A 23549-nucleotide genomic window follows, 5' to 3' on the forward strand; every position below is an offset into this window, starting at 1 on the left:
ACTACACTTTCTGGTTCCCGTAGTGACCGCTCATGTGGTGTTTGCATTCTTTACCACAGCTGAAGTGAAATATAAATGCAATATTTGCCAAATAATACACAGATGTTTCAGAGACATTTTCATTCAATACTTTATGTAGGCTACTGCTTCATATAGCGTCTGTTTGAACAAGAATAAAGTTCAAACAAGAATAAAGTTCAAACATAAGCTACTATCAATGAAGTGGAGTCTATGTTTTTTAATCATTTTTATTTGATAAACATGACACAATATAACATCGCAACTACATGTAAAGAGTGTTTACTGTTATTAAAAAAAACTGATTTGTGAGCTTTAGAGGAACTAAATGACAATGTATGTCTGATGATGATCATGATATTTTACATGTGCGTAAGCAACTTCTGTCCGCTCCTTCTGGTTTACACAGATCTTCTTCTTTGCTTGTGTTTGGATCTGGAGATTCTCTTCCCTTTCTTATTCATACACGCACACTCTCTAGTCATTATTTTCCCTCCTGACGCTGGCCACAAGTGACAGACTGAACCTCCTACTTCTGGTTGTAAACTTCCGACTTTAGTAGCAGAAACTTCCTGCAGTGCAAGTATTGAGAAATAGATGCATGCACATGGACATGAATGCGCTTCCTGCGATCTGATAATGCTGTGGGAACTTCCCGATCCCGTAAAGCTTCAGTGGATTACAGCAGTAAATCAAGTCATGCTTTGAAGACGCGCCGCTGACTGGGAGCATATAATAGTGTGTTGATGGATGTCATTCTTCTGATTCGTCTCTTTCTGAAAAACTATTTTCTTTATGAAAGTGAAAGAGATTTCAGTTCAACACGACAGCTCAGAGGAAACAAAGTTCTACAACATTATCTGAAGTGAGTGTTTCATCTTTCTTTAGTTGTTTTCATGTATGTGTGTCGTCTTATGTGTCATTGATAACTTTGTGCTTCTGAGACTAATGATATTGATGATTTTATTTTAACTTCCTCATGTCATGATCGAACAGATGAACAGAAGTGTGTCTTAGTGAATGAATCAAGCCGATATTGTTGTCACATACTGTGAAATCACTGTTTCGGTGTTCATTAGTGAGATTTCTCAAACAGTGTTTCTTAAAATGCCTTCTAATCTCTTTGACGCAGAAACTATCACTCAACAGCTTCATGTCCTTTGCAGACAGTTTTGATATAATACTGCCTCCTTCTGTCTATATGATAAACTCTATAACAAGAGTCATTCAGTGAAACCAGCGAGTAGTATGAAGCTGCAGACTCGGAGCCTGCTGCACCCAGAGTCCCGCATTCTCAGACCCCTCGTTTTTCGAGACAGCGCCTCCTGTCAAATTAGATCGGATAAACATGTGAAGAACGTGAGTAGGTCAATTTTATTTAGCGAATCATACCTCATTCGGTTTCTTTTTTAATCAAACTACTTTATAGCTCATCGATACACCAACATATGAATAGTCAATTTAATATTTGTAAAGATAGTTTGTAACAAAATTTGAGCCGTTAATGTATGTTTTTTTCACCTTTTACTTAAATTAGTTCTTATAAAACGTAAGTATTAAAATGAATCAATATTAATTTAACTGATATGAAGTTGTTGCCAGCCATTTCCTCCGTGGCCCGACTTATCACCCTAGATATGCTTGTAATTTGCATTTGCAAAAAAATATTATTTATTATTACACAATATTTTTGACAATGGCATTCATCTTTTATTTTAGTGAAGTCGAGGAATTTGACAGAGTGATTGCAAAAAGAATTAAAAAAGAAGGAACATTCGCCTACCAGAAAATATTTTACCTTATGCATTTACATTAGCCTACATTTTACATTTATTCATTTAGCAGACGCTTTTATCCAAAGCGACTTATAAATGAGGAGTTTTTTTTTAATGCAATTGAAGACGAAAAGTAAAGTCACTAACACAATTCTTTCCTTTTTTCTTTGCTTTGTCCTGTTTACAGCAAGATGATGTTTAGGTGATCGTTAAATAAAGTATAGAATTGTTTATTAGCCTATTGGTGTTTTGTCTATTCTTATTTGAGTTTTGCTTCGCATTCAAAATATCAAAAAACAGGTTTTGTAATGTTAGCATGGTATGGTAATTACCATTATAGGTTGAACTGAAAGAAAAATTGGAATTTGAAAAAAAAAAACGTAGCAATATAATAGGCTATCACATAATATTTTTCAGAAGATAGTTCAATCTGCAATTGCGACTTTATTTCTCAGAATTACGACTTCATATCTCGCAATTGCGACTTTATTTCTCGCAATTCTGACATCATTTCTCGCAATTCTGAGAAAAAAAAAGAGTCAAAAACTCTGACTTGATATATCGCAATTGTGAGGAAAAAAAAGTCAGAAGTGTGAGATAAAAAGTCACAATTATTATTATTTATTTATTATTCAGTGGCGGAAACAAGCTTCCATAGTAGGCTAATTGTATCCCTTCCATCAGTAATTTTCTTTCAATTACACCCACGCTCAAAAACTACTGGGTAATTTGTTAGTCAGAGAACACAATAAGTTTTTTTGGCACATGCAGGGAACGCAAATATTTATTTGGATAACTTTAAAAACGAGACTGTAATATTGCATCCTATTGTTTTCAATGGCATTTGGATAAGGGTGTTATACGATCTTCTGAACAGCAGGAGGCGCTGTCTCGAAAAACGAGGGGTCTGAGAATGCGGGACTCTGGGTGCGGGACTGTAGATGCAGGCTCCGAGTCTGCAGCTTCATAATATTGAAACCAGCAGCACTTAAATTAACTGTAAGTGTTGAACACAAGAGAGTGGTAAAAATATAGAAGTACCTCTCAAATATCATTGCGAAAATAAAGCAACATAAATACATACAACATGCAAAATGTGTGATTGGAAATTTATAGCACAAAAAAGCATAATCTGTGTTTTTACACATTTGCTGAAAACCTGTGCAGTTTAGAGGCATTTATCTGAACTTAAACTAAAACTGACAGTTATGAGATAAATCAACTACTTTGATAAAGAAAACATTTTGATCATGTGAACTTTCTCAATGCCTAATAAACAATACTCTGCCATCTTAAAGGGATAGTTCACCCAAAAAGGAAAAGTTGCTGTTTATTTACCCACCCTCCGCTCATCCAAGATGTAGGAAGGGTTGCCAACTTCAGAAAAGGAAAATATGGGACAATCATGGATCATTATAGGAAAATAAGGGACACTCAACCACATGGTGTATGTCATTTCAGTGTCTGCAGTTAAGTGTGTGTACAAAAGATTATCAGGTATAAGCACATTTGTTTTGCTTAACCTATTTATGGACACTTTAATTCTAAAAAGAATTTTAATGTCATTAAAAAAATGTCACATTACACACAAACCATCCTTAAAAACAGCATTTATCTGAAATAGAAAGCTTTTGTAACACTACCGTTCAAAAGTTTGGGGTCAGTAAGAATTTTTTTTTTTTAAGAAAGTAATACTTTTATTAAGCAAGGATGCATTACATCGATCAAAGGTGGCAGTAAAAATAATTATAACTTACTAAAGCTTTCTTTTTCAGATAAATCTCTTTTGAGCTTTCTATTCATCAAAGAATCCTGAAAAAAATGTTGATTGTTAACATTGGTAATAATCAGAAATGTTTCTTGAGCAGCATATCACATCAGCATATTATTCCCTCGGGTAGACTGCATGTTTTCTGTTTATTAAACCAGCTAATAAAGCATTACAGTAATCTAGTCTTGAGGTCATGAATGCATGAACTAACTTTTCTGCATCAGAAACTGATAGCATGTTACGTAGCTTAGCAATGTTTCTAAGGTGGAAAAAGGCTGTTCTTGTAACATATGAAATATGATTTTCAAAAGACAAGTTGGGGTCTAATATAACACCCAGGTCTTTTACTGTAGAGGATAAAGTAACAGGACATCCTTCTAAATTAAAGTTGTATTGTAAGAGGTTTTGTGGGCAGTTTTTTGGGCCAATAAGTAGTACCTCCGTTTTATCTGAATTTAATAGCAGAAAATTACACGTCATCCAGTATTTTATATCTTTAACACACTCTGTCAATTCAGATAATTTATTGTTTTCATCTGGTCGTGATGAAATATATAATTGAGTGTCATCAGCATAACAGTGGAAATTAATTCCATGTTTTCTTATAATATTTCCAAGTGGCATCATATATACTGAGAATAATAGAGGGCCTAACACAGATCCCTGCGGCACTCCATAGTTTACTGAAGTTATCTTCAATTTTTCCCCATTTAAACAGACAAAATGGTAGCGGTCTGATAAGTACGATCTAAACCAGCTTAATGCCTGTCCCTGAACACCAGTGTAGTTTTGTACTCGATCTAAGAGTATTTTGTGATCTATAGTGTCAAACGCAGCGCTAAGATCGAGTAAAACTAGTATTGAGATACAGCCTTGGTCAGAAGCTAAGAGTAAATCATTTGTAATTTTAACGAGCGCAGTTTCAGTGCTATGGTGCGGCCTGAATCCTGACTGAAACTTTTCATAGATATCATTTTCTTCAAGAAAGAGCCCAGTTGAGCGGACACCACTTTTTCTAGTATTTTAGACATAAAAGGTAGATTTGAAATGGGTCTATAATTTGCTAGGTTATTATGATCTAATTGTGGTTTCTTAATGAGAGGTTTTATAACTGCCAACTTGAATATTCTTGGAACATGACCTGAAGATAAAGATGAGTTAATAATATTGAAGAGAGGCTCTTCCACTACAGGTAACACTTCTTTCAGTAGTTTAGTGGGTATTGGATCTAATAAACATGTTGTTGGTTTAGATGAAGTGATAAGTTTATTTAGCTCTTCCTGTCCTATAGTAGTAAAGCGGTGTAGTTGTTCTTGAGGGATAATTGAGGCTGAATCATAAGACACCATTAAAGATTGTACATTTACAATTGTGTTTCTGATGCTTTCTATTTTCTCAGTGAAGAAATTCATGAAATCATTACTACTAAACTGTAACGGAATATTTTGCTCAGGTGACATCTGTTTATTTGTTAGTCTAGCCACGGTGTTAAATAAAAACCTTGGATTGTTTTGGTTGTTTTCTATTAGTTTGCGGAGACGCTCAGCCCTGGCTGCTTTTTGGGCCTTTTTATAACGTGACATACTGTCTTTCCATGTGATTCTAAAGACCTCTAAATTAGTTTGTTTCCATTTACGCTCTAAATTACGGGTTTCTCTCTTGATAACATGCGTAGCACTGTTATACCATGGTGCTTTAGTTTTCTCTCTAACCTTTTTGGTGCAACGATGTCTAATGTACTAGAGAAAATTGTGCTCATAGTGCTAGTCATTTCCTCTAGTTCATCTGTTTGTTTGGGTTCACTGAGCAGCCGAGATAGATCAGGTAAGCTATTTGAGAATCTATCTATAGTGGTTGGAAGGATTGTTCTGCCTGGTCGATAACATGGCGCAACGTGACAAATTTCAGCAGTACGTAGTATGCAAGTGACCATGTAACTTTGGTCATCACTTTGCGGTATAATATCTATATCGGTTGGATTGGTTCCATGTGATATAATTAAAGGAGCCGTATGTAAGATTGTGGCCAAAACTGGTACTGCAATCACTTTCAAATTACTGTAGAGCAGTGTATCCCCTCCCCCTCCCCCCTGACTTGAGGTTGCCAGATAGGCTGCAGGATCCAGCACGAACATTTGTAGCTGCAGCTGTGGTAACTAGAGCAGAGCTGGCAACCTGGATGCCGAAACACTACTGACTTCGTGATTGGTAGATAGGTGGAGGGTGGAGCATCAGGCCAAAACACAAGATGACAACATCAACATCAGTTGAGGGCTGCAACTTCACTTTTTAAATGACAATATCCTGGCCGGACTACTGTTGTCAGTGATATAAGTATTTGAAATGAACATGATTTCTTAATGTCTAGTGACATATCAGGGCCATTTTATGATTAATTGAAATACATTTCTTACATAGAGAAAGTCTGCAAACTCTTTTAGGAAATCAGCATAGGGCCCCGGAGGTCTATATACAGTAGCCAAGGCTAGAGATAATAGGGATTTCTTTCTTACATCTAAGAGCGTAACATTTAGCACAAGTACTTCAAACGAATTAAACCTGTGACCTGTTTTCTGAGTAACATTGAGAATATCTCTATAGATTGTTGCAACACCGCCGCCACGACCAATCAGACGGGGCTCATGCTTATAGGAGTATCCTGATGGAGTAGACTCATTTAGACCGAAATAATAATAATAATAATAAACTTTATTTTAATATAGCGCCTTTAAAAGTAGCATCTCAAAGCGCTTTACATAAAAATATTAAATGAAAAAGTACACATAATAGTGCAGTCAGTAAAAAACTAACCAAACAATTAAAGTAAAAAGTCAATAAAATAGCAAGCATAGTAATGACATGAATCACACAAGCGCTACCCTAAAAAAGTAAGTTTTAAGGGACGATTTAAAAACACTAAGGGATTCTGCATTCCTAATCTCAGAGGGCAGGGAATTCCACAATTTAGGAGCCGAAAAAGCCCGATCACCCATAGTTTTTAGCCGTGTTGTTTGGACAGTTAGAAGACCATCTTCAGAGGAGCATAGGGCACGTGTAGGAGTGTAGGGGGTGAGAAGCTCACACAAATATTGAGGGGCCAGATTATTCAAGGCCTTATAAGTGAGCATGAGAATTTTAAAATCAATACGGAAACTAACAGGAAGCCAGTGCAGTTTCTCCAGGACAGGTGTAATGTGCTCCCTTGCACTGGTCCTTGTCAGAATTCTAGCAGCTGAATTTTGTACCAACTGTAATTTGCTTAGGGTAGCTTTAGATACTCCAGCCAGCAAAGCATTACAGTAATCAATACGTGAAAAAACAAAGGTGTTGATTAATTTTTCAGCTACAGAGAAAGTCAACATGGGACGCAATTTGGCAATGTTTCTGAGATGAAAAAATGATGTTTTGACTGTGTTCCGAACATGATGGTCAAATGTTAAATTGGCATCAAATATCACCCCCAGACTTTTTTGTTTAGTTTTGAATTGCAAAGCAGAGCCATCCACACTTAAGGTTATGGACTCTATTTTACGCAACTGATGAGGTGAACCAATAAGCATCGCTTCAAGTCTTGTCACTGTTTAAACAGAAAATTTTCAGACATCCATTTTTTAATCTCAGTAAAACATTGAGAAAGGAAAGACACAGGCATATTGACATCAGGTTTTGAATGTATATAGATCTGAGTGTCATCAGCATAAAAGTGAAAGTTAAGACCAAGTGTTCTTAAAAGTTGGCCAAATGGAAAAATGTAAATACTAAAAAGTAAAGGGCCCAAAACTGATCCCTGGGGAACACCAGAGTGCACCACACCGACCTCAGACTTGCAATCACCCATCACAACAAACTGCTTACGATCAGAAAGGTAGGACTTAAACCACTTTAATGCAGAATCGGAAACTCCAAAGATAGTCTCTAAGCGGGTGATTAAAATAGAGTGGTCAATAGTGTCAAAAGTGGCACTAAGATCAAGATGAATCAGTATAGATAGACGGCCAGCATCAGAAGCCATTAACAAGTCATTAGTGACTAACTAGTGCTGTTTCAGTGCTGTGGAGTTTACGGAATCCAGACTGAAGTGGCTCAAAAAGATCATTGGAGGAAAGATGAGAAAGCAATTGAGAAGCCACTGTTTGTTCTAAAATTTTGGCGAGGAATGGAAGATTAGAGATGGGACGAAAATTATTCAGATTATCAAAGTTCATGTTGTTAGTTTTTGGTACAGGGGTGACAGCAGCAATTTTAAGTGCTGCTGGCACAATACCAGGGCACAGAGAGTTATTGATAATTCTCAAAACAACAGGAGAGAGGGAATCAAAACATGATTTAAAAAGACAAGACGGTATGGGATCAACTCTAGAAGTTGAAGCTTTCAGTTTTGAAACCATATTACATAGAGGCTGGGGGTCATGAATTGCAAAATTAGAGAGAGAGATACCATAAAATGCAGCAATATTTAAGGAGGCGGCAGCAATAGTATGAGTGGTAACAATGTGGTTACGTATATTATCAATTTTGGTGCTAAAAAACTCCAAAAACATATTACAAAGGTGAGTTGAAGCAGGAACATTAGAGAGGCTGTGATTTTTAAGCAGCTTGTTGATTGAGTGAAACAGTTGTTTGGGGTTTCTCTGATTGCTGACAATTATCTGAGAAAGATAAACAGATCTAGCTGACACAATTTCAGCCTTATACTCAAGTAAGCTGTCTTTCCAGGCTTGGTGATGAACAGTTAAACCTGATATGCGCCATCTACGCTCCATCTTGCGACACAAAGCCTTCATAGCACGCAGATCATCATTGTACCAAGGAGCGGAGCGTGCAAAAGAAACAGATCGTGATTTCAAAGGAGCCAGCGTGTCCAGGCCAGACAACAGCACAGAATTCAGCACAGAAACGTTATCATCCAGATCATCAGATAGAGAATCACAACTTAAAAAAGTGTCAATTAAATCTGAAAAGTCAGTGGGTTCAATCGATCTCCAATTGCGATAATTAATGATACGAGAAGTGGAAGTGTTCATGACAGGTAATTCCATGTTAAAGAAGACAGCCTGGTGATCAGACAGACCCAAATCAGAGGTTGACAACTGAGACACAAATGAACCACTGGTAATCACAAGGTCTAAAGTGTGGCCTTTGTCATGCGTAGGACAGTCCACGAGTTGGTCTAATTCAAAGCACTCCAATATGGACAAAAAGTCTTTTGTTATTGCATTGTCTTTTATATCCATATGGATGTTGAAATCCCCCAGGAGAAGAATTCTTTCAAATCTGAGGCAGATAAAAGACAACATATCTGATAATTCAGACAGAAAGTCTTTATTTGTCTTAGGAGGCCTGTAGACTGTAGCCACTGCAGTAGAGAGGGGCGCAGAAACACTTAGAACAAGACATTCAAATGAGTCAGATTTGGGAACAGCCACGGGACACATGTTGAACTGTTGACTATGCAGCACAATTATACCCCCACCTCTACCAGAAGAACGCGGGAGATCAAATAATCCATAGCCAGCAGGAGTCAGTTCATTAAAAAGAAGACTGTCAGATTCTCTGTGCCATGTTTCAGTTAAACAGATAAGGTCCAACTTTTGCTCTAAAATAATATCAGATAAAATAACGGCTTTATTGTTGACAGAGCGCGCATTAAACAGTGCTGATTTCAGCAGACGCGGGGGAGAAGATGAATCCGATGCAATCTCCACACGCCTGAGTGCTGATAAGTTATTAAAATTAACCCCTATAGGTCGAAACAGCAGTCTATGGGGTTTGCGCAGCAATCTCGGATAAGCGACAGGTTTAGATGTTGAACATAAAAAACTACGCCTTGAAGAGCGATGTAAGTAACGCTTAGGTCGCAGTATTCCAACATGACTGCAGAGAGCACGTATGTCATTTGCCGTATCTAAATGTCCGTTCAGGTTCAACAACTGGTGAGCAGTGTACCTGAGAGCCATTCGGGGAGGGTCCACACCAACAGCAGCCTCACAGCGGTGTAAGCAGTGTACGTCCTGGGCCAGGCGACAGAAGAGTAAATTTCAGTAAACAGCACTCAGAGATAGAAGCAGTAGTCCAGCATGCAAATCGTGATTCCACATCACGGTAAAATAACAACGACAGATAGTCTTCACTGGTTTCACTGGCTCATAGCCAAATAAACTACTAAGAATAAATTAAATAAATAAAAAACGGGGGAAAGGAGCGGCAGCCAAACGCGCCAGCATGCCCTTTCAACCGGTATGAAATAATTCAATGAAATAATCATTTGGTTTAAGCCAGGTTTCAGTAAGGCAAAGTACATCGAAACTATTATCTGTGACCATTTCATTTACAATAACCGCCTTAGGTGTGAGTGATCTAATGTTTAGAAGACCTAGCTTTATAAATTGTTTTTGTTCATTAATATTGAGATTTTCTGGTTTAATCACAATTAGATTTTTCCTAGATCCTACAGTAGATTTAATGTTTGACCTCACTAAACGAGGAATAGACACAGTTTCAATATAATGTTCTACATTGGTACTTATATCAATTAAGTTTGGACAACAAAGAGTGTGATTTGGACTTTGACTTACTAGTCATATGGTGTGTAACGCCTTGGAGATGTTGTCCGACAGAAGAGCCGCTCCGATTCTGCTGGGGTGAAGGCCATCAGCACGGAAAAGCCTAGGTCGCTCCCAGAACAGATTCCAATTATTTACAAAGAGCAGTTTCTGTTCATTACACTATGACATTAAGCATTCATTTAGAGCAAATAATCTACTGAACCTTTCATGTCCTAGTCGGTACGTGGGAAGCGGTCCAGACACGATGATTGTTGTTTCAGGCGATGTGCTGCGTACCGTCTCGATCAGGCTCCTGTAGTCCTTCTTTAGAACCTCCGTCTGCCACAGCCTGATGTCGTTCGTTCCTGCGTGCAGCACAACAGCTCCGACGTGCTTGTCACTGTTCAGGATCTCGGGGACCTGCGCAGCGACATCGAGAACACGAGCACCAGGAAAGCAGTGAGTGCGCACCTTACCTTTACCTGAGGTAGCGTGGACATGCCGGACGATGGAATTGCTGATGATCACAGCGTTGCGTTCCGTCTCGCGTAGAGGGGAGAAGCGGTTCCGGGTGGAGATCTCGAAGGCCGGGAGGGGCGGAGAGGTCCTTGCTCTGGTCCTGGCTCGCGTCTTCCGCTGTGGAATCACCCAGGGTCCATGGTGTTGTGTCGGTGCCGGAGTACTGTAATGACACTAGTCTACAGTAATGTTTAATCAGGAATTTTGAATTGAAATTCTTCTGTTTTGCTTGTGGTGTACTGGTCAAAAATGACCAGCCATTAAAAATGAGACTGAAAATAAGAGAAAAATTTAGTTTTCAGGAGCATGTTCATCATGTTCACTTTACATATGTACATGTGTGCATGCAAACATACAGGCCTTGGTCCTGTGCGTGTGTGGATACATGCATACACACACTACCAAACACACACACACACACACACAAACTGCAGTTTGACTAAAAATAATGACTAAAAGTTGACAAAAATGACCAAAATGTGACTAAGAATAATAAGCATTTTCATCTGAAGATGAAGACTAAGTCCAAAATTTTCGTATGTGTTTTTTCGTATTCGTCATTTGATGGCTGAATGTCAAAACACCATTCAAACTGCTTGCTACGGATGCGAAAAACGCAGAAAATTTAACATGATCCGATTTTTTTTATGACTGACGAAAGTTTCGGAGGCAGTGTGTAAACGTGATTGACAAAACGTGAGGTCGTATTTATTTTTTAACATGCGCAAATTTCGAACATGGATTTCAGACTCCTTAAGAGGTCCTTAAGACTAAATTAAAAAAAGTCTGTCAAAATTAACACTGATAGTGAAGGATGCCTTACACCCAAAAATTAAATATTTGTCATCATTTACTCGCCATTTACTCGCCATGAGTTTCTTTCTTCTGTTGAACACAAAAGTTATTTGGTAAATTTGTATTTGATATTTTTATTAATATATTTATTTTCATACAATAATAAAAATGAAAAATGCAAAGGCAAATTAACCAAAGAAATATTATAATTATATAATAATACTAAAATGCACGGAGCCCATTAGATACTGTAAAGTATGGACTAGTGGTTCGTTTTAGGATGGGAGCACTACAGAAAGAGAGAATCCAGAGCCAGAGAATCCTTTATCAGCTTTATTTTTAAGATCAGGATGCCAATATACAAGTTCAAGTGTATGTGGTCTAAACAGGGAGAAAGAAAAAGAAATAATGCAATGGTAAGAATAACTGATTAATAAACAAATAAAGGAATACTATACTATACTATGCTCATTGTCATCATTCACAAAACAGTACAGTACAGAAAATAATAATTGACGTTAATACAGTGCAACAAAATATGTCACTATATGCCCTTTAATATCTGTACTGCCGCACCTTTAAGTGGCTATGCAGCATGACACTGTATCACTATAACACTCAATGCAGGTAGCACCAAATAAACAGTAAATGCACTGCACTCGAACACAGAAGCATATCTCTAAATAACTAACACAAATAAGGTCTACATCGACATATAGAGGGCTAATTATTGCACACAGGAAACATGTCGCATATTACAGCACACTCTGGCATCATGACTACACTAATTGGTCACGCAGTTCAACAAATAAAACTAGTTCGCATGAACATACATAAATTTCACAACATTAATCACAATGCAGTACAAACATGCGATAGTAGTAAAACTTACTTGCTTTTCATAAAACGCACACGGAAGTAAAGAAAAGGGTCTCTCATCATCCCTGTGAGCACGAACAACTGAGCCGCCTGTCCAGGCGCAGTTCACGTGATGGAGCGTTCAAACGCACTTAGGAAACCTCAGCGCTGAACAAATAGGCTTTCAGACAGATACATTACATACCGTAAGGAACATGGTGATGGAAAAAATATGTATAGAAAAATATATATTTCAATGCTTTTGCCTTTGTGTTCTTTGGGAACGGCCACAAATTTTCTCTGGGGAACTTTTGCGAGAGATCATAAAAACATTGACATATGATTTTTCCTCCCATCTCATATGCCTTTCTCTGTAAATGTAATGAAGACTACTTTTGTTCTGGTGGAAAGTGAGCAGTCACAAGACGTCCGGTCAGTGACGTATCTCTTTAATAGGTGGTAATTTGTAGCCACATTTGCACAGTAGTGGTTCTAAATGAAATAGGAAAAAACAATATTCAAATTATAACATTTTCAAGATAACATTGTTCATATGGTTATATGCACAGAAGAACATAAGCATTGTAGTACTATGGTCATGTTATCCATACATTGTAACATCTAGAGTCATCAAATTTGGCTGAACGTACTCGCTAAATAAATACTACTATTAGTGATATTATGCATGCAATGACTCAATATTTCACAGATATACAAGTATCATCACTTAACATAATGACTGAAGCCCCTTTCACACAGCGCGATGATCCCAGCAAATTGCCAGAACGCTTTCTGTATGAACGCAAATGTGTTCAGTCCGGTACATAATGCGCAAGTTTTATGATCGAATCAGAGAAAAAAATGCACAAGCGTGGTTTAAACAAACTTAAGACGCCGCTGAGACATTACAAGTCACATCGATGTCACGTGTCTTACGGGATTTTTACGGGTTGTGTGTGAATGCACTCTGTGAATGAACCAATATCAAACGAACCCGGGTCAAATCCCTGTTTACTTTATCCGTGTATTTTCCGGAATCTCTGAGTGAAAGGGGCTTCAGATTGCTTGAGTGAAATAACACCGATAAAATAGTGTCACGTTCTCTGACACGTGATCTCAATCGAAGCGATCGTACAGAGATGGTATTAGGGTGACCAAATGTCCTGTCTTCATGTCCTGTCCTGGCCATCCTGGCTGTTTTTTATAAAGTGATGAAAATGTCCTGGTTTTCATTATTTTTCATTGGGCCATTAAATTGACCGGCACTAGGGCGATCTACACCTGCGGTGCTGCATGTGACGTAATCCCTGAGAGGCTGCCGTGTGGGCGGCTCTCTTTACACTCACAACGAGCGAGCAGACAGCCGTACGAGCACTTCTGCCTGCAACATGCCGAAGCGCAAATGCACATTTACCAATGAGTTACAGAAGAAATTCCCCACTTAAAGCTAAACTTTTTTTTTTTTTTCTTTAATAGTATTCTATTGTTGCGGGCCAAACATTGAATGGAAAGGATGTATTACTTTATGTTCTTTATTAGTAATTTTTTATGCATTCACCCCCCAACCACGCCCCCACCCCTTAACCACGCCCCGTCCTCTTTTCTGAAAACTAAAATATGGTCATCCTACATGGTATAATCATCATATATCCTTATTCTATCATAATCTTATATACATGTACATACTCAACTTTACTTAGAAATTGAGATTATATGCTCACAGATTGAATGCTCACATACTGAACTCTCTTTCACATGTATTTACTTCAGATTAACTCAGCGATGCAATAAACAAATGCATGTGTCGTAACATCAAAAGATATCAAATTACAGGTTTAACATAGTAATACTTGAAATACAACTCGTATGAGGTAATCAATAACTGAACAAAGATTACTCACTGTTATATGAACGCACTGTCAAATCGATCAAAACAAGCAGCATAACTCCATCAAACTTTCTCTGTTTATGCACTACAGACCACGTCCCAATAACTAGACTGTCCCGTTAATGCACTTCTTCTATCTCTTAATGTAATATTTATCTAGCCACAAGGGTAAATATAATACAGATTGGAGAGCCTTTTCAACAGTAAAAATGTGTATAGTAAATATTTCACAATTAAAGTGTCATCAGCTGCCGACTTCTGTCTGAAATGCTGGCGTTTGACAGGTTCATGACAGCAGAAATCTTCCTCTAACCACACATGAACATCGACTTGATTATCAAAGACATAACTTAATGATACTGTGACATTACAGAATGATAATGTGTCAATTCAATTTTCAATTAATATAATTTGTAACTTTTAAGTGTTTTGCATATAATAAATTATGTTTTGTTTGGAAATCCTGTGTTCTTTGCCTTTGACTGCTTGGTTCCTCACAGAGAGTATTTGTTTTTGAATGGGTTGGTTTAAAAGTAGACATTTTAAGCTTTATAAATCACAGCTGTAGATGTAATTAGTCAGTAGAGTTAGAAGAAACCAAAAGAAGCATTACAGAGGGACCCATAATCTTGTTAATCACTGCAAAGTATACAGAGGTTTCTCTTGTGATAGCCATGGTGTGAATAAAGGCTTTTTAACTTTTTGAACCAGAAGAAGTGCCTTGGATTCCTTTCCATAATATATGTTTGCAACCCAGCCAAAGAGCACCTTTTGGGATTATTTCACAGGATCATTCCAGCAAGTTGCGTTCCTAGATGCTTTCTTTGATCTGCTAATGAACTGATCCATATTAAAGATACAGAAGTGATTCAGTCAAAAGCAGTAAGTGATATTCTGTTGTTGTTTTGGATTAATATTAACTAATAAGTCTTTAATAAGTCTCCCTTTAAGAATGAATGCACAGCTCTAATATTCTGTTACACATCTGATAACAGACTGTGTTTATGTGAATACTCAACACAATGTGCATTTTGACAACTGTGTGTGTATTTGACCATTCAAGTGCAGTAATAAGCTGTGTAAGAGAACTGAAGTCGGGATCACATGCATCTGAGAGGCGGCATCTGTTCTCGTGCTTCGGTGTCTGTCAACGCAAGTCCTTTTCATGGCTTTTTATTATGGTATTTATTATTACCAACACTTTGGGGATATTTTAGGGATATTTAATTTGATTTTATCAACCAATAAATTCCACTAGAAACAAACCTTGTTGTATTATTTTAATTTAATACTGTGAAGCTGCTTTGATACAATCTGTATTGTGAAAAGCGCTATACAAATATACTTGACTTGACTTGACTTTGATCCACTTGGTATAGTTATATCAACCTAAAAACAGCAAGAACATTCAGGTAAACAAATACGCTTGAAACAGAGTGGAGTTACTTCTATGCTCTCTTATGGTTTTCTTAACATGGCTTGCTTAGTCACATTTCAGCATTCATACTACACTTATTGGGGACTTATGGTTTAAAGGGATACTCCACTTTTTTTGGAAATAGGCTAATTTTACAACTCCCCCAGAGTTAAACAGTTGAGTTTTACCGTTTTAGAATCCATTCAGCCGATCTCCGGGTCTGGCGGTACCACTTTTAGCATAGCTTAGCATAGATCATTGAATCGGACAAGACCATTAGCATCTCTCTCAAAAAAATGACCAAAGAGTTTCGATATTTTTCCTATTTAAAACTTGACTCTTCTGTAGTTACATCGTGTACTAAGGCCGACGGAAAATGTAAAGTTGTGATTTTCTTGGCTGATATGGCTAGGAACTATACTCTCATTCCTGCGTAATAATCAAGAAACTTTGCTGCCGTACCATGAGTCCAGCAGGCGTAATGATATGACGCAGGGCCTGATAATTGGCTACCGAGCTGGGGACTATTTTCAGGCGCTGCGTCATATCATTGCGGAGGGAGTGCTAGTGCTAGTGCCAGACACACACAGATACTTTTACACCAGCTTGCTAAATTGGCCTTATGAATTCCCCACAAGAACAGTATCGGTTAAATTCTGCTTCAACGATTGCTTGGTCAGAGGATTCAGAGGTTCATCTGTAATCTCCTAAAGAGGCTTCAATGCCATCACCCGGTACCCGTTATAGTTTCATAAAATTAAAATTGTACTATAAATAAAAATTAATTTTCATAAAACTGTTACATCTATAATTTAACTTATCTTTAATGCTTTATTAATTTAAATAGTATCAACACTAGAAAAGGTGTGACAGAATATACAATAAAACATGTTAAAATTATGTTAAAATAACTAATTAAAACTACTGAAATAACTTCACACTTACCAATAGCAAGGTGTAGTCTGTGGCCGAAGCACTGAAGTCGGGTCAACCATTTATTAACGCAGCTTTGATCATATTAGTTGCATTGTCCGTGGTAAAACACACTAGACGTGCCTGACTCCAATTCCCAGCAGAAAAAGCCTCTCGCAGTCCCAGAACTGTGTTTCTGGAACTAATGTACGGCTCTGTTGTCCTAATGGAGGAGAGGTCTGTCGTACACGCTAAATGTTCGACATCTCTCAGTTCCAGCATGACAGTCGCGAGTATACTCGTATATTTGGGGGAAAGCAGTGTGGGAAACATAGGACAGAGAGGGAATGTTGTACCGTTTGTCTATAGTATTCATCAGATGCACAAAACCTGGTTTCCCGACTGTGGCGATCGGAAGCAGACACTTTGCCAGATAGCGTGTTATGGCCTCTGTATCTCTCTATGACACCGGGAGCTTGCAGGATATGGTGTTCAAAGCTTGATGCTATTGTTGCTTAGGTTAGGGAATGAGGGTTGATTCACCTGTGCTTGAAGATTTTTCTGCCAAGTATAGCGGATACAAATTGTTGTGCTTCGCTTTGAGGTGATTGTAAAGATTTGTAGTGTTTCCCCTTTGCTTTGCCACTCAGGATTTACATGTTTTACATATAACTTCAGTATGCATGTGTTCATCTCTTTTAAAACTTTCTTTGAGGTGCTTCTTCATTTTGGCACCAAATCATTGGCCGGCTCATCTTATCAGATTAGCTTGTCATGAGAGCATCACAGGATTGTTGATTGTCTTGCTTCAGAGCACGCGCACGTTATCATTCACACGTGGTGGAAAGAGTACTAAACAATTGTACTCAAGCAAAAGTATTACTACTTAAGAAATAATTTACTTGAGTTCAAGTAAAAGTAATGGAAAATAATTTGACTATGAATATGAGTAAATAAGTAGTTTGCTGAAAAACTACTCAAGTTACTATGTTATTTACCTGGTAAATATATGGTAAGTTATAGTTGGTTATTGGTAATTACCACCGGTAACAAGTATGTAAATGCAGAGAAACTACAAACTAACTACTAAGTATTTACCTGGTAAATATATGGTAAGTTTTAGTTGGTTATTGGTAATTACCACAGGTAACAAGTATGTAAATGCAGAGAAACTACAAACTAACTACTAAGTATTTACCTGGTAAATATATGGTAAGTTATAGTTGGTTATTGGTAATTACCACCGGTAACAAGTATGTAAATGCAGAGAAACTACAAACTAATTACTAGGTATTTACCTGGTAAATATATGGTAAGTTTTAGTTGGTTATTGGTAATTACCACCGGTAACAAGTATGTAAATGCAGAGAAACTACAAACTAACTACTAAGTATTTACCTGGTAAATATATGGTAAGTTATAGTTGGTTATTGGTAATTACCACCGGTAACAAGTATGTAAATGCAGAGAAACTACAAACTAATTACTAGGTATTTACCTGGTAAATATATGGTAAGTTTTAGTTGGTTATTGGTAATTACCACAGGTAAGTATGTAAATGCAGAGAAACTACTAAGTATTTACCTGGTAAGCATATGGTAAATTATAGTATTTTAGTGTGTAATTACTTAAGGTGATTAGTATGCAATTACAGAGAAACTACCAGGGAAAAAAACACCACTGTTAAATATCAACTCAACAAAGTACTGTGTACTTGTTACCTGTTTAGGCTGGTAATAACTCAGATTTAATTGTGTACTTCCTCAGAATGTAGGCAGACTATTTTTAGAAACACCTCCAGTATTACCCATCAATTCAAGTTAGGTTTGTAGTTATCCTAGGGTTATGTTGGTAACAATTTCAAGATAGTAATAAATAAACATGGACTAAGATGTAGTTTCCAATAAATTACCTTGTCTTACATAGTTGTTGTTCATTGCTACACCCATTTATAGAGGGTTTATCAAATAATTTACCTTACACTTACCTGGTAACTACCCCGCAGGAACAGTTTTTCATAATGTCATGGCACATCTTAAATACTGGGTATGTTCTTGCAGATGTTTTTACAATTTACTCAGTAAGTAAAGTGCAACTGTACTGTAAAATGAAGCCTTGTTTATTTCCATGGTATTACCGGAATTGTGCCATATAACTTGATCATTCCCTTTTCCATAGTCACATTTTTTTTTTTTTTTTTTTACCTCGTATGTCCTGCAACGTTACCAAGGAAAACATGACAATTTACTCAGTAAGTAAAGTGCAACTGTACTGTAAAATGAAGCCTTGTTTATTTCCATGGTATTACCGGAATTGTACCATATAACTTGATCATTCCCTTTTCCATAGACAAATTTTTTTTTTTTTTTTTTTTTTTTACCTCATATGTCCTGCAACGTTACCAAGGAAAACATGACAATTTACTCAGTAAGTAAAGTGCAACTGTACTGTAAAAGGAAGCCTTGTTTATTTCCATGGTATTACCAGACTCTTACCACATCCTTTGCTACTGCTTAAACATTTTTGAAATCACAAACTTTTACCGTGTGTTCTGCAACTTAACTAAAACATTCCAGCCTGGTCTCATTAATACGTAGTATTAATACGTAATTTTCAAAGATAGAAAACTACATAGGCTACAGTTATGAAGAAAAACAACATAGGCTACGTGTAATCACAATAATTTATTTATTGCGAAAATGTCAAAACCGGTACCAAAAGTCGTTCACATGACGATGTGTTGCAGTCACAGTCCTCTCTTTCAGTATATAATAATTTTGAATGAGGTACAGAGCAGAATTTAAATGATTAATCCATGAAAATGTTAATCCGGCTTCGCTCTGTGTGAGTCGCGCGCGCTTCTCCATTTCAAATATAGTTTACCGACTGAAATACGACATGTCGCAATCTGTGACGAACATAGACGAACAGGCGAGAGCCAATGAGCGTTTGATATCACTGCCGTAAAACATATCGTAACGCTTCTTGAGGGCGCAATTTTTGAATTTGAATTCATCAACGAGCGCGGGTCCGCGGGATTTGACAGTTACAGACTGCGCTGTTGTTAAAGCCTGTGGAATGGAGATGAAGATCACTCACTGGATAAAGGGCTGAATTTGGATCTCTTTCTTGCAAACGTATGGATTCTAAAGATTTGGATTATATCAAGTAGGCTATAATAAAATTGATGTCTTTTGTGAATTTATGTTGGGTTTTGGTGTATTATTGTTCTATTGGAGAAAACGCATTTTGTGTCTCACTGTAAATAAACTAAATATTAAAATGGTTAAACGATTAAATAAGGTACTTTTAAGGTTTTAAAGTGTATTCTTGTTTAACTGCATGTATGCTAATCCTCCGAAACGAGTTTGCAGCAGAAGGCACGAACAGAGCGAAATGTTATTAGTCTATTTCTTGAGTAAACTGCATAAATGCGACTGAAAACGTAATTGATAAGACATTTGAATGCAATTGTCACGATGTAGTTTTGTGTCCTGTCATGTTTAGTGGTTCCCTGTTTGTCTATTAGTCATCCCAGGTGTTTCTGATTAACCACACCCCCTTGTTATCTTGTTTAGCTTGTTTGTCTGTGTATTTATACCTCTGTGCTTCAGTGGTTTGGGTGTCGGTCGTTGAAGTTGTTTGCTGTTCTTTGTAACCGTTCCTGAGTTCCTTGTTCTGAGTTCTGCTGTTCACCCTGTTTGTTTTCATTAAATTTAGTACTTGCATTTGGATTCTCTGTGCTGTATCCCTGCCTCAGCGTAACAGAACGACCGACCAAAATTATGAATCCAGCAGTACGGATCTCGCCTGATCATAACAGATTGATCCGGGAGTTCGCTGGACAGATCGCAGCCTTGGCTCTGGAGAGCTTTGATCTGTTCCAGTACACATGGGGTTTTGTTCCTCTCGCTGTCTCTTGCTCTCTGGGAGACGAGGCTATTAAGATGTGTTACCGGCTGGGGGCTAAGGAGGTTGACCCGAGGGAGCTCCCCGATCTCTCCGGTCTGGATTGGAGAGAGGCACTCTCCAGATGTCTAGAGAGCTTCCTCCCGTGGCACGCAAGGTCAACACCTGATCTTAACGTCCCGTCCAGCACAGAGCCTTCACCGCTGGTCCCGTCCAGCACAGAGCCTTCACCGCTGGTCCCGTCCAGCACAGAGCCTTCACCGCTGGTCCCGTCCAGCACAGCGCCTTCACCGCTGGTCCCGTCCAGCACAGCGCCTTCACCGCTGGTCCCGTCCAGCACAGCGCCTTCACCGCTGGTCCCGTCCAGCACAGCGCCTTCACCGCTGGTCCCGTCCAGCACAGCGCCTTCACCGCTGGTCCCGTCCAGCACCGAGCCCTCATCGCTGGATCCGCCCAGCACCGAGCCCTCATCGCTGGATCCGCCCAGCACCGAGCCCTCATCGCTGGATCCGCCCAGCACAGAGCCAGCTCCAGTTCCAGTGCCAGTTCCAGTTCCTGAGCCGGTGGAGTCTGTTCCAGTTCCTGAGCCGGTGGAGTCTGTTCCAGTTCCTGAGCCGTTGGAGTCTGTTCCAGTTCCTGAGCCGTTGGAGTCTGTTCCAGTTCCTGAGCCGGTGGAGTCTGTTCCAGTTCCTGAGCCGGTGGAGTCTGTTCCAGTTCCTGAGCCGGTGTCGTCTCCGCCGTGGCCGCCCGAGCTGCTCGCACTGCCTGCACCACCCCAGCGATCCGTCACGTCTACCCATCCAGAGACTGTTCACGTCACTTCTGCCCATCCAGAGACTGTTCACGTCACTTCTGCCCATCCAGAGACTGAGCTTCACGTCACTTCTGCCGATCCAGAGAATGAGCTTCACGTCACTTCTGCCGATCCAGAGACTGAGCTTCACGTCAATTCTGCCGATCCAGAGACTGAGCTTCACGTCGCTTCTGCTGATCCAGAGACTGTTCACGCCATGTATGCGCCGCCCGAGCCCTCAGTGACCGCGACACTGGCCATTATGGCCACAGCCATGTGGTGTGTGTGGGCTGCGCACACACTTGAGCCGGTGTCTGTTCTGGTGTCTGTTCCTGTTCTGGTGTCTGTTCATGAGCCAGGGTCTGTGTCTGTTCTGGTGTCTGTTCCTGTTCTGGTGTCTGTTCATGAGCCAGGGTCTGTGTCTGTTCTGGTGTCTGTTCCTGTTCTGGTGTCTGTTCATGAGTCAGGGTCTGTGTCTGTGTCTGTTCCTGAGCCTGAGCCGGTGGTGTCTGTTCCTGAGCCTGAGCCGGTGGTGTCTGTTCCTGAGCCGGTGGTGTCTGTTCCTGAGCCTGAGCCGGTGGTGTCTGTTCCTGAGCCTGAGCCGGTGGTGTCTGTTCCTGAGCCGGTGGTGTCTGTTTCTGAGCCTGAGCCGGTGGTGTCTGTTCCTGAGCCGGTGGTGCCTGAGCCGGTGGTGCCTGAGCCGGTGGTGTCTGTTCCTGGGCCGGTGGTATCTGTTCCTGAACCAGGGGCTCCTCCGTGGCCGCCCGAATGGTCTTCTCCGCCATGGCCGCCCGAGGGGTCGTCTCCGCCCTGGCCGCCCGAGGGGTCGTCTCCGCCCTGGCCGCCCGAGGGGTCGTCTCCGCCCTGGCCGCCCGAGGGGTCGTCTCCGCCCTGGCCGCCCGAGGGGTCATCTCCGTCCTGGCCACCAGATGGACTGTCTGCTCCGCCCTGGCCGCCCGATGGACTGTCTGCTCCGCCCTGGCCGCCCGATGGACTGCCTGATCCGCCCTGGTCGCCTGGACTGCCTGATCCGCCCTGGTCGCCTGCACTGCCTGATCCGCCCTGGTCGCCTGCAGTGCCTGATCCGCCCTGGTCGCCTGCACTGCCTGATCCGCCCTGGTCGCCTGCACTGCCTGATCCGCCCTGGTCGCCTGCACTGCCTGATCCGCCCTGGACTCCCATCCTTCTGCAGTCTCCAGGTCCTCTGCCGCCCCATGGGCCTGGCCCTCCATCCCGCCCCCAGGTCCGCCTCCGCTCCACCACCCTCCTGAACTATTGTTTTTTGTTTTGAGGGGCGTCAGGAGCCGGCCATAGGGGGGGGGCTATGTCACGATGTAGTTTTGTGTCCTGTCATGTTTAGTGGTTCCCTGTTTGTCTATTAGTCATCCCAGGTGTTTCTGATTAACCACACCCCCTTGTTATCTTGTTTAGCTTGTTTGTCTGTGTATTTATACCTCTGTGCTTCAGTGGTTTGGGTGTCGGTCGTTGAAGTTGTTTGCTGTTCTTTGTAACCGTTCCTGAGTTCCTTGTTCTGAGTTCTGCTGTTCACCCTGTTTGTTTTCATTAAATTTAGTACTTGCATTTGGATTCTCTGTGCTGTATCCCTGCCTCAGCGTAACAGCAATAGAGTCAAAACATTAATGCCACGATTTTAATATGCATAAATAAGAATGCGTACAAATATGTTATGTCGGTATAGAGTTGTTCATACGTAAATAATTTATGTTTTTGTGCTGTTAAAGGGTTAGTTCACCCAAAAATGAAAGTTCTGTCAGTAATTACTCACCCTCATGTTGTTCCAACCGCGTAAGACCTTCGTTCATCTTCGGAACACAAATTAAGATATTTTTGATGAAATCTGAGCCATGTCTCACTCCTCCATAGGCTTCTATGTGACCGAAACTTGCTGGCCCAGAAAAGTTATTAAAGAGATCGATAATATAGTCCAAGTGACTCCACTTGAGCCACTGGAGTCACTTGGACTATATTAACGATCTCTTTAATAACTTTTCTGGGCCAGCAAGTTTCGGTCACATAGAAGCCTATGGAGGAGTGAGACAAGGCTCAGATTTCATCAAAAATAGCTTAATTTGTGTTCCGAAGATGAACGAAGGTCTTACGCGTTTGGAACAACATGAGGGTGAGTAATTACTGACAGAATTTTAATTTTTGGGTGAACTAACCCTTTAATGCAAACATTTTACGTTTTAGTGCTGTAAATACTATACGTTTCTGTGTGTATAAAACGTAAGTAAATGTACGTATGGTAGAATGACACTTTACATAAAAATACACACGTATTCTCATGAGATCACGTTGAACATTCTCAGTAAGTAAAGTGAAACTGGAA

General features: G+C 39.8%; 1 protein-coding gene across 1 annotated transcript in view; it reads left to right on the top strand.

Moving 5' to 3' along the window:
- The first annotated feature begins 587 nt into the window (after positions 1-587).
- LOC311289534 (NACHT, LRR and PYD domains-containing protein 3-like) overlaps positions 588-23549 on the top strand; it is a 58146-nt gene continuing 35184 nt past the window's right edge. The window contains exon 1 of the mRNA XM_084407611.1: positions 588-883. The gene's annotated coding sequence lies outside the window, so the exon portion shown is untranslated. The remainder of the gene's footprint in view (positions 884-23549) is intronic.

Source organism: Rutilus rutilus (genome assembly GCF_951802725.1).
Source record: "Rutilus rutilus genome assembly, chromosome: 4".
Lineage (NCBI taxonomy): Eukaryota > Metazoa > Chordata > Actinopteri > Cypriniformes > Leuciscidae > Rutilus > Rutilus rutilus.